Source organism: Typopeltis vanoorti, chromosome 12 (assembly GCF_054136105.1).
Source record: "Typopeltis vanoorti isolate ZY-2024b chromosome 12, IOZ_Tvanoo_1.0, whole genome shotgun sequence".
Taxonomy (NCBI): Eukaryota; Metazoa; Arthropoda; class Arachnida; order Uropygi; family Thelyphonidae; genus Typopeltis; species Typopeltis vanoorti.
Window position 1 is genome coordinate 3,709,399 of NC_143560.1, and position 12,467 is coordinate 3,721,865.

General features: G+C 34.8%; 1 protein-coding gene across 3 annotated transcripts in view; it reads left to right on the forward strand.

The window, feature by feature from the left end:
- The window catches only part of LOC150100550 (transforming growth factor beta regulator 1), a 166,184-nt gene that overhangs the window by 79,404 nt on the left and 74,313 nt on the right, over positions 1-12,467 (forward strand). The window lies entirely within an intron of this gene.

Genomic DNA, 12,467 nt, shown 5'->3' on the forward strand with positions numbered 1-12,467 from the left:
CTCTCTCACACTTTTCTGATTTGGTTTACATGGGGTTTTAATATTACTAATCAATAACATTTTCCAGAATGAAATTTTGTTCTAGAAAAATTATATTTCACTTGAGGCTACTAATAAATGCACATTTTCATTTATTCATTTGTACCAAAAAAAAAAAAGCATGAATTATGAAAAATCATAACATAAACAGATAAAAATCTAACACATTTAAAATAATAAAATACACCACTGTTAAAATATAAAATAAAAATGAAGAAACAAAAGTTTTTCCATTTCACAGATTTTTTATACAGATTGCTTCAGAAGTCACTAAGCATTCAGAACATCTTATATTCAGACTTTAGCCTCTTATGGGCCTGTTTAACCTCGAAATCCAATGGCAAGTCTCTTCAGTAGATTCAACTAGAAAGTTTATGTTGAAGTATTTGTTTAGCCAATCTTCCTATTTGCATTCTTTAACATGCTTCATTCATTTTGACCATTATATTCTAAAATTGCAATTTCATGAAATTTTACTATAAAGTTATTTGTGAACAGATTTTACAGAAAAGCCAGTGTTTTAGATGCAACTTAATAAGGTTCAAAGCTGTATAACTGAGAGGAGACCTCCACATAGTCTTTAAAGGAATGCGAAGAACTCTTCAAATGTACAATTTGCACCTTTTCATGGTGCATGCACCCTGTTAGGTATCTACCTGGATACTGGACGAACGAGGATGGGCTGGCAATTTGGGATTTAGCCAACCAAATTATATTCTTATTGGCTTAAACCACATATAAAATGACAGTACAACATCAGAATTTCATGCCGGCTGGGGCGTCACCTGGTTAAACTGGTTAAAAAAAAAAAAAAACTGGAAAGATGTTTCTAAGCAATAAATGCAAAATATTATAATCAGGCAATAATAATCATGGAAAAGGAGTTGCTATAGTATTGAACACTAAATGCAAGGCTAATCTTGAATGGCAGGCAATTTCAGGTAGAGTGATGTCAAGTATCAGAATGGGGGAAACTGGACAATGAGACTTATTTGTGCTTATGGTCCCATAGAAGGTTCTACTAAGGTAGAAGTGAAGGAATTTTTTGAGACTTTAGAGAAAGGAACTGACACAATGAAAAAATAAAAATTTGGTCCTTATTGGGATCCTAAATAGCAGAGGAGGAAATGATTGTCAGACATACAGAAATATTTTGGGAAAATTTGGAAAAAAGAGCAAAGCTAATAATAATGGCAAATACCTACTGGATTTCTGCTCAGGACATGGACTGGTTATTACTAACAGAATGTTCCAAGATAAAAATGTGCATAAATTCACATGGAGGGAAGAGGCAAGTAATAAGAAAAGTCTCATTGACTATGTTATTGTTGATAGTGATATTTTCTCACTGCTGCAGGACACTAGAGTGTACAGAGGATTTGAAATTGGAAGTGATCACCATTTAGTCTTGAGCAGGATAAAATTGAATTTCATATTGAAAAGAAGAACATATAAGGAAGTTTTAAAGCGAATAAAAGTTGAGCAGCTCTCAGATGCGAACTATAGACTGAAATACACACATTATTCAAGATAAAATGAAAGAGTTTGAGAACAGGAAACAAACACAAACAGGAAACTTGGAGATTCAGTGGCAAGCCCTGGAGAAAACATTGATTGATTCAGCCAGAGAGGCATGTAGTGAGATTGTCTGCAAGGATAGAAAAAAATCACATCGGTGGACAAGAAAAGTTAAAGAGGCGGTAAAGTAAAAGAAGAAAGCATGTCGAAAGTTCCTGGCAAATACATCATCTTGTGCTCTTAGAGAATACAGAGACAAATGTAAGAAAGCTGAAAACATGCTGGGAGGAAAAAAAAAAGGGGGGGGGGGACTATTGGCAAAATTAAAGAGAGATGTGCCAGATCTTATTTCAACATATTATATTGCAGATAATTTGAATATGGCTGTTTTAAATTCTATCAAAGATGTTCCTTTTCTTTCTGGCATGGAAACAGTAATTAAAAAATTATATACTTTTTACCAGAAGTCACCAAAATGACTGAAAGAATTGGGAAAAGTAACAAAACAAAAACCTGAAGTTCAAGTATATCTGCATTCATGGTGGGTGTCTGACAGAGTGGGAGCATTGACTGCACTTTTTAACAACTACTTTATAATGGTGATGCATTTGGAGGAAATAGGCAATGGAAAAGTGGATGATGCTGCAATATTGAAAGGTCTGTTAAAGAAAATGAAACATACACTTTTTGCAACCTGAAAAACTTCTATAAAAATAGGTTTTATAGGATTGACTCTGAAGCAGGGCATGAATGGAGAGAATAGGAGGTCACTCGTGGAAATTGTATAAGTGTGTAGTTAGAACTAGGGGTTTTTTTTGTTTGGAGGGTAATGAATGGATGGGATAGGTTGCCAAGAGGTGTTTGTGAATGATTTCAGAGAAAGGTGTGATATTGTGTGAATTTTAGTTAATGTATGAATAATGGATCTCTAGCGATGAGTCTTCGGACTCAATGGAGATATTTTAATTAGTTGATGATGTATTTGCAGGCCATATGGTCCAAACACATTAGATACATTACTACTTAAAATTATAATAAAGGAATTAACTCACGTAAAATATTTATTAGTAGAATTTTCACCTGAGTATCGCAGGCATCATCAGTACATGCAAAAAGACTAATTAAACAATAACTGACCCAAAAAGTGCCCCTAAGTAGCTCATGTAAGATAACTAAACAAGGGTCATTAAGTTTCCTTATTTAAAAAAAAAACATATATATGTTACTTAAGAATAAAGAGCTAATAAGCTTCATTTCGGCAATGAAAACATTACTTAAATTAAGGGGATATTAAATCCTGCATAGTTTTAAAACCGAATAAGAAACTCAAAGATCAGAATCAGAGAGTTTCTTGCCGAATATAGTAAACTATAAAGTATCGGCGACACTAGCGTTAGCCAATGCAAGTGATCCTAGTTCGTAGTACAATACCGGGCAGCTCGTTGCAAAGGTGGTAAAGTTCTGATTGCTATTCTTTAGAGAATAATGAGAATAGCCCAAGAATAACGATCAGAACTTTACCACCTTTGCAACGAGCTGCCCTTTGCATATTGTACTACGTACTAGGATCACTTGCAATATCTAACGCTAGTTTCGCCGATACTTTATAGGTTACTATATTCGGCAAGAAACTCTCTGATTCTGATCTTTGAGTTTCTTATTCGGTTTTAAAACTATGTGGGATTTAATATCCCCTTAATTTAAGTAATGTTTTCATTGCCGAAATAAAGCTTATTAGCTCTTTATTCTTAAGTAACTTAATGGTTGCACCTGTTTGGGAAACTCGTTCGCAGAGTACATAAGTTCTTTTCGCTATACACTTCGGTATTAGGTCTAGCTACTCACTGATGAAGCCTCAAAAAAGGCTGAAACCGGTCTGGGTAGTGATCTCCCTCCATAATGTAATAACAGAATACATTTCCTAGGAAATGTGTTTTTACATTATGGAAAATACCTAAGAATAGCGATCAGAACTTTACCACCTTTGCAACGAGCTGCCCGGTATTGTACTACGTACTAGGATCACTTGCATTGGCTAGCGCTAGTGTCGCCGATACTTTATAGTTTACTATATTCGGCAAGAAACTCTCTGATTCTGATCTTTGAGTTTCTTATTCGGTTTTAAAACTATGCGGGATTTAATATCCCCTTAATTTAAGAAACATATATGTTTTTTATATGTTTCTTGGGATTTCAAAAATAAAATTTCAGATCTTCATTTGAACCCTTCGGATATTATGATTAGTTTAGATGTTGTTTCATTAAAAATATAGTGAAAAATGTGGCGATTTTTCTGATGGGTCGAAAGGCAACAAAAATATTTAGTGGTTTTAAAACTTTCGCTATGTGTTCACTAATGCCTTGCACATAAGGGATAGGAATATACATTATTTCTTCTATATTTGAAGAGGAAGATATATCAAAACTACTTAAAGCCCTTTTGATGAAAGAATTCTTATATCCATTAGATAGAAAACAGGAAATAATATATTGCAATTCTTTCTGTAATAGTTCCTCTGAAGAACAAATAATTTAATAGTTCCCGCCTTTTGACTGGGATGGTGATGTGATTCAGCATGGATATAATGGCTTGTATGAGTCTCCTTCCTATAGACTGTGAATTGTAGGTTACCATCTGGTTAGCGAAGAATTAAAAGGTCTAAAAAGGCTAACTGCTTATTTACTTCTATTTCTAGGGTGAACTGGATCCTTGGATGAAGTGCATTTAATTTAGAGAGAAACTCATCAGAAGAGCCCTTCCAGATAGCAAAAATGTCATCTACATATCTGAACCAATGAGTAGGTCTAGGTGAAATGTTGTCAAAAATACGTTGTTCAAAGTGCTCCATATAGAAGTTGGCAATAGCAGGAGAAATAGGATTGCCCATTGCTGTTCCTTCAATTTGTTGATATAACTTGTTTATAAAGGAGAAATAACCAAAATTAAATATTTTCACAATGTCTGAAGGAAATTCTTGTTGCAGTAATTCAATGGTGTCAGACAAAGGAACATTGGTAAATAATGAAACAACATCTAAACTAATCATAATATCCGAAGTGTCCAAATGAAGATCTGAAATTTTATTTTTGAAATCCAAAGAATTTTTTATATACATAGCAGTTCTTCTAGTTGAAGAAGTGAGTAAATTTGATAAAAATTTTGAAATTTTATAAATGGGACAACTTATACACAGTCTACAACTGGTCTTAACGGAATGCCTGGTTTATGAACTTTTGAAGGCCATACAATCTAGCTTGATGACCGAAAGAGGTTTTAGGTTTTTTCTTTTGATCTTCATCCCATATAGATACATATCTATGAGAGAATTAAGTCTTTTTAATTGACTATCAGTAGGATCTGATGTGAGGGGCCTGTAAGTTGAATAGTCACAGAGCTGTAGAGACATTTTTCTCTCATATTCTCTTCTATCTTGAATAACTACAGCCTTCCTTTGTCAGCTTTTGTAATAATTAAATTATTATTATTTTTCAGTGATTTCAGTGCTTTTAATTCCGAGTAAGATAGATTAGGACGAGGAGGCTTGGCCGTAAAAAGAATTTTTGCACATTCAAAATGTGTTTTGTTAGCTGTTTTTTGGGATAAGGATTGAATACCTCTGTCTATGCTATGAAAAAAAATCCATCAGGGGTACCTTATTCGCAGCAATGGCGAAATTGTCCTTTTTGATAAAACAAGACACTCACTGTCTGTTAGTGGAGATGGTCAGAAACATTGATAACTACTTTATCTATATTACAGACATTAGTAATGGATCTAGGGAGGCTCACCAGTGCATCAAATTTACACTTTAACTTATCACGAGATGCATTAAAACCTTTAGGTATGAAGTCGATATGTGCAAAATAGTGTTAAAAGTTTCAGCCACTAATACCGATTCTAGAGCATTCTTGATATCAACAATTTCTCTAGGTGGCAAGCGATTTTTTTGCTTTGTGTAGCTGATAATTTAGAAGTGACCTACTAGCATTTAAATAAATCCATTGAGCTCTTTGAGACTTTTTTTAATTTACAGCAGGTAGGAATAACCTGAGCTATCTTACAGTGCTTTAGGAATATTATTCTGTTAATGCATTTAGCCCTCTTTACTAACACTTTATATCTAGCACACTGTTTGGACATAGACTCTTCATAAAGTCTCGATATATGTTTCAGTAAGGAAATACCATGAAAAATCATGTCATTGGAACAGAGCCATCTTTTCCAATGACATGATTTTACTTCCAATATTCCAATGACAGTGCTTTTACTACTGAGGTCACTTACTTGTGTCACACTTTTTTTTTAGACAATGGCTATAATCCCAAAGAATAGACAATAATTGCTCCCTGAAAATCCCTTTCATTGCCTAATATGCAAGACTACAGCAAAACTGTTACCATCCTATTCATTTAGGACACATCTGAAAAGATATCTGGGTGCTTAATAAATATCAGCTCCTCACCACATTTAAACCATATATCAAATTAGCAACTCTCATCTATTCACCCAAGGTCTCTCCTTTATCACATCCAGGAGAGTGTGAAGTGCCCTGTACTTTTGACCTGGCTTATTATGGACAAACAGGAAGAACTGTTGACATCTTGTTGGAAGAACATAAAAAAATACATTTGGCTTTATCATTATGGTAAGTTGGGACTAGCAGACCATGCTTGGATACTCCTTCACATAGGATCAAATGGAAGAAAACAAAATTGTTACACAGAAGTCATAAGTCAGAGAGATTATTTTTAAAATCAGCAGCAACTTTAAAACATTCTCCAAACCTCAACAAGTATGACTTTATCAATTTACCAGAAAAAAAAATCTGAGAGATAATAATTTTAAGATTAAATTAATACTTTTTTTTATCTAACAGTTGATTAGTAACAATTAGGACTCTAGTAACTAGTGTTGTCTGTTACAATTTTTACCTGTTTCTCTATTAACTGAATTGTTACTCTACATGTACTGTGACCAACTGCTTTTGTTCTCTGAAGATGTTGGATATAATACCAGTGAAATATCAGCAAATAAGTTAAATAAATATTAATTATTTTCTTATTATTCTTGTGTTGTGAATCAGTACTGTTAAACAAATTGACATGAACTGCCAACACATAAGCCTTTCTACTCATTTCAGATGATGATTATGTATTTCATACAAATATCCAAAAGAGTACACAATTCACATGATACAATGCATCATGTGAATTGTGCATTTGTAGCTGAATCGATATGCTTAAACTAGCATTGTTTTGAGCTTATCAACTGCTGATGATAGCAGATGAATTGCAGCCAACAAGAGTAGCAGTCAGTTGGGCAGTTGGCACTTTTGTGTGAGGTTGAAGCCAATAGGACAAAATATAAAATTGTTTGCTGCTATAGGCTGGGAGATGCCAGGGATGATGTGGAAGACATGCATCAGCAGATTAGTACAACAAATGCAAGTCAAATAATTATTATAAGGCTTCAACTTTGGAGACATAGATTGGGAGGAGGAAGGATCACATGGCAGGAAAGAAATGGAATTTATATGCTTACTCTTTCTTTTAAGGTTACACGGTGATCAGCATTCATATTTATGAATTTAGGGACACAAAACACACGTGTTGAAAAGATTATTTTACTGATTGTATTTTATTATTAATCAGTAAAATAATCTTTTCAACGCATGTCTTTTGTGTCCCATCGTCATCATCGTCGAATTCCTGCCATGTACCCTCAAGGGGTGTACAGGATATGATAGTACTACATGAAAAAAATTACATCATTACTAACTTCCTATCTACAATTTTCCTCCAAATCAGTCTGTTACTTGTCAAGACTCCAACATTATCAGAGCTTATATTTCTATCGTCTAGAGCACTTTCTACTGTATCAATCCATCTATATCTTGGTCTTCCTCTGGGTCGTTTTGCTACCAACCTGGCAGAGAACACTTGTTTTGCTAATCTTTCCTCTCCCATTCTATTTAAGTGACCATACCACCTGAGATTAGTTCTGCTAATGCATTCCTGGATGCTGTCAATGTCTAGTTCTTTTCTAATATCCTCGTTTTTAATATGATATTGCCATTGTCTTTAGTCAAGTGTTTTATTTCTGACCTAGCTCTCAGATCATAAGTTAAAACTGATTTGAACACTGTCTTGTATACAGCTAATTTAGTGTTCAGACTAATTTCTCTCTCTTATTCCATATGAATTTATTCAATTGACTTCCTACCATACCAGCTTTGCTGATTCTGTTGTCTATTTCCATATTTAATTTACCATCTTCACTAAAAATCGTGCCTAAGTAGCTGAAGTATTTTACTTGTTCCACAGGTTCTCCATTCACAACACAGTTGACATTTTCAATGATTCTGCCTATTTGTATTCTCTTTGTCTTTTTATTGCTGACCACCATACCATATCTATTACAACAGTTATTCAATTTAGTCAGAGAATCTTGCAGACTTGTAGTGGATTTATTTAGAAGTATAACATCATCCGCATAAAGCAAAGAGCTGACATTAACATCTCCAATTTTGATATCATGTTTAATACCACTTTCTTTCATGATGTGATCCATATAGATAATGAATAACAGAGGGGACAATGTACATCCTTGTCTCACACCAGATTTAACATTAAGCCATCTTCCTGTACTTCCTTCAATTCTAACTGCTGACTTACAACTCAAATAAAGACTAAGTATTGCTTGATATAAGGCTAGATTGACACCATACAACTGTAATGTTTTGAACAGCTTTTTCTCTTGGCAACTTGTCACATGCTTTTTCCAGATCTATAAAACTAAAATGCAGATCTTTGTTATATTCCAATGCTTTCTCGACTATTTGTCGTAAAGTGAAGATCTGATCCTCATAGCCTCTGTTTGGCCTGAATCTAGCTTGTTCTTCACTCAGCATTTCTTCCACAATTGTTTCTCAAGTATACTTGCATAGATCTTGCCAGGAACTCTCAGTAGGGAAATACTTCTGTAATTCTCACATTCAGTTTTATTTCCCTTTTTATATATGGGTACTGTGAGAGCTCTACTCCAATCATCGGGAATTCGTTCCTCTGTCCAGGCTTTCTGAACTATGCAGTGCAGCCACTGTAAGACTTTTATACCACCATACTTCAGCATTTCTGGTCGAATATCATCTACTCTTGCTGCCTTTCCACATTTCAAGCCTTTGATGGCTTTTTCTACTTCAAGTATGGTGTTGTGTCCCTATCTCTAATATAATTACTCTTTTAGTCTTTTATTCAAAATCTCGTTTAACTCTCTCTCAGGTATCATGTGGTACCCCTGTATAACAATGGAATTGCCCCAGGTTCGAGCCAATATCAGAGTATTTGAGCTCAATCTCTTGTAAAACGCTAAGAAATTTATTTTTTCGCTGCACCACTTAGCACTTTTACATTAAATAATAATATCAATCAAGAGGCGATCTCTAGATAGTATTTTAGTGATACCTTGACCTTTGCAGACGTGGCCAAAATCTCTTCTTTCTAATTTCTTGCCTAGGTTTGTGTTAGTGTTTATAAGCGGTGCATCGGATTCCAAAAATCACAAATAGACTTAATTGTATTCAAAAGCAAGGTTTATTAGATACTATAATTATATACATACAGTGCATGTAAACTTAAATCTCAATCTAAGAAAGTTCCTGACAATCAGGTTAACATTAAAACATTCCAATATCACAAGGATACTCAGATTGACCATTGTTAATTCTTCAGTATAAATGTTATCAACATTAAAACACCTAAATTATGCATAACAATCTCAATAATTCTTTTCTAATTCAGTTTCAATCAAACCACTCAAAATAACGTCTATATCTCTTACAATCTTGTCATTAATAGCAATTCTTTTCTCTGAACTCTATCATAACCTCTTTAAACATATAATAGCATCTAAATCTTTTGCAATCTTGTCATTAATAGCAATTCTTTACTCTGAACTTTATCATAACCTCTTTAAACATATGATAGCATCTAAAGGGTGTCCCAAAATTCACGCAAGATTAAAATTTAGCACCAGTTGTTCGGTAAAGTGTTGCCAACGAGATAAAAAAGGCAGCGTGACAGCTGACAGTTCAGGGTTATTAAAAATGGAGCGCTACACGAAAGAACAATGCATTTTCATTGTTGAGCAACATTTTAAAAATAATGAAGGTTTGGCAGCTACAGTTCGCAATTTTCGCACTATTCCGACCATACAAAATATGGTCGGAATAGTGATTTAACTTCAACTGTGAAAAGATTAATTAAAAAATTCAAGGAAACTGGATCAATTAGTGATCTTATACACTCTGGCCGTCGTTCAACAGAAAACATCGAAGCAGTTCGTGAGAGCGTTGCTGAGAGTCCAAGAACATCAATTCCTCACCATGGTCTTGAATTGGGCATTTCGAGACGCTCTTTACAGCGTATTCTCACGAAAGATTGGCATCTTTATGCTTACAAAGTTCAATTGATTCAAGAACTGAAGCCTACTGACCACACACAGCGAAGAGAGTTCGTTGAATGGATTATGGAACAACAACAAGTGGGTGCTTATTTTTCGAACAAAATCATCTTCAGCGACGAGGCTCATTTTCATCTTGATGGCTTCTTTAATCGACAAAATTGTCGCATTTGGGGTTCAGAAAATCCACGAGTGATTGTTGAGAAACAAATTCATCCACAACGTGTCACTTTTTTGGTGTGGATTTTGGGCTGGAGGCATCATCGGTCCATTCTTCTTCGAAAATGCGGCTGGTAAGGCAATAACAGTTAATGGTGCTCGCTATTGCGACATGATAATCCAGTTTTTTGTGCCTAAATTGCAATATATGGATGTGGACGACATGTGGTTTCAACAAGACGGTGCCACATGCCATACAGCCCGAGAAACAATTCAATTACTGCATGAGTCATTTCCTGGTCGTATAATTTCCCGTTTTGGTTATCAGAATTGGCCGCCCAGATCATGTGACTTAACGGCGTTGGACTTCTTTTTTCTTTGGTGTTTTTTGAAGTTTAAGGTTTATGCCAACAAGCCCATGACCACTCACGCCTTAAAGGAGGAAATTGAGTACTGTATCAACGAAATTCAGCCACATTTATGCAAAACGGCATGGAAAATTTTGACAAACGAGTGTGTATGTGCCATCAAAGCCATGGAGTCCATTTACCCGATATGCTATTCCATGCATAACCCTATACTATATACTTTATGAATCAATAAGAAATTACAATTTTTAATTAAAAACCTGTGTTTTCTATCAAAATTACTTCTTGTGTGAATTTTGGGACACCCTGTATATCTTTTACAATCTTGTTATTAATAGCAATTCTTTACTCTGAACTTTATCATATCCTCTTTAAACATATAATGACATCTATATTTTTTACAATCTTGTCATTAATAGCAATTCATTACTCTGAACTTTATCATAACCTCTTGAAGCATATAATAGCATCTGTATCTTTTACAATATCGTCATTAGTAGCTATTCTTTACTCTGAATGTTATCATAACCTCTTTAAACATATAATAGCATCTGTATCTTTTACAATCTTGTCATTAATAGTAATTCTTTATCTGAACTTTATCATAACCTCTTTAAACATATAACATAATTCGATCACAGTAGGAGACAGTAAATATATGGTAACTTTCTCAGGATCACTACAGTTCTGTTCTATATAATATTGTTAATACTCCTTCCTTAGATTCACAGTGCAGTACAAATCCTTTCATTCATAGTTAACAAATACTATAGAGTCTACTTATCTATCTTGAACTGCATCACATTAAGAGATCTTCAGAAAGCTGTCTTTCCTTAATCGGAATAGCCATGGGTTCCTATCTGGCTTTCTGTGGACGGCCGAGGATACTCTTTCCACGGAGATACGACCTTCTAGTTCCGCTGATGCCTCTGTCAACACCCTCTGGAGTGGAGGCGCTGCCACCCTTCAACCGCTCACGACACCACAAGACCATCATCAGTAGATCAGGAACAAAAAAAAGCCTCGTGTGTGGGGGGATGCTTGACCCTCATATTTTGTCTTGGTTCCCGGCGATTCTCGCACTCCACGATGTCTACCTAGCACTTTCATGTAGGTCGACGTCACAGCGTCCAGCTTTCTCCGCTACATTTTCGTGTGCTGTCGGCACGCGAATGCCCGGGGCAAACCGCTCCCCTCGCATTATTGCTACCTGACCTTTGGACTTACATCCCCCTTACAATTTGTGCAAGTCATTCTATAACTTCTAGTATTTATTGCTGAAAAAAAATGATAAATGTTTACACTTCCACTATTATTTATACTAACTAGTGAGTGATCCCTTGTTGAAGTATTATATAAATAACTATTTGTTTTCTTTTAGTTTGAAATATTTGATATATCTACAAAGCAGTATTTTAATACCTAGAGACAAGCATGTTATATTGTTTCTCATTGTGTGTTCGCTTTGTTATACAATGATAACATGAAATATTTTATGTTCCAACTTATCAGGATATAACAGAGGTCCCCACCTTCAAATAAAAAAAATTTTCAAGAAATTTTTTTTTTTGTCTTCCATCATTGAACTACTAGATGGGTTTGACATGTTTGCCTCTGAGTTGACACAAATATTAAATTAACTTTGCTTTTGTTGAGAATTTCTGTTTGGAATCTGAAACCAGCTTACTGTGATTTGTATAAAGTTCTTATTTTAGTTATGCAAACCACATCCTGCCCGGTTCGCCATTTATGTTGTGTCCCTATCTCTAATATAATTACTCTTTTAGTCTTTTATTCAAATTCTCTTTCAACTCTCTCTCAGATATCACGTGGTACCCCTGTGTAATAATGGTATTGCCCCAGGGTCGAGCCAGTATCAGAGTGTTATATCTGTATTTCGTCGGCTGTGTTATTGTTATATC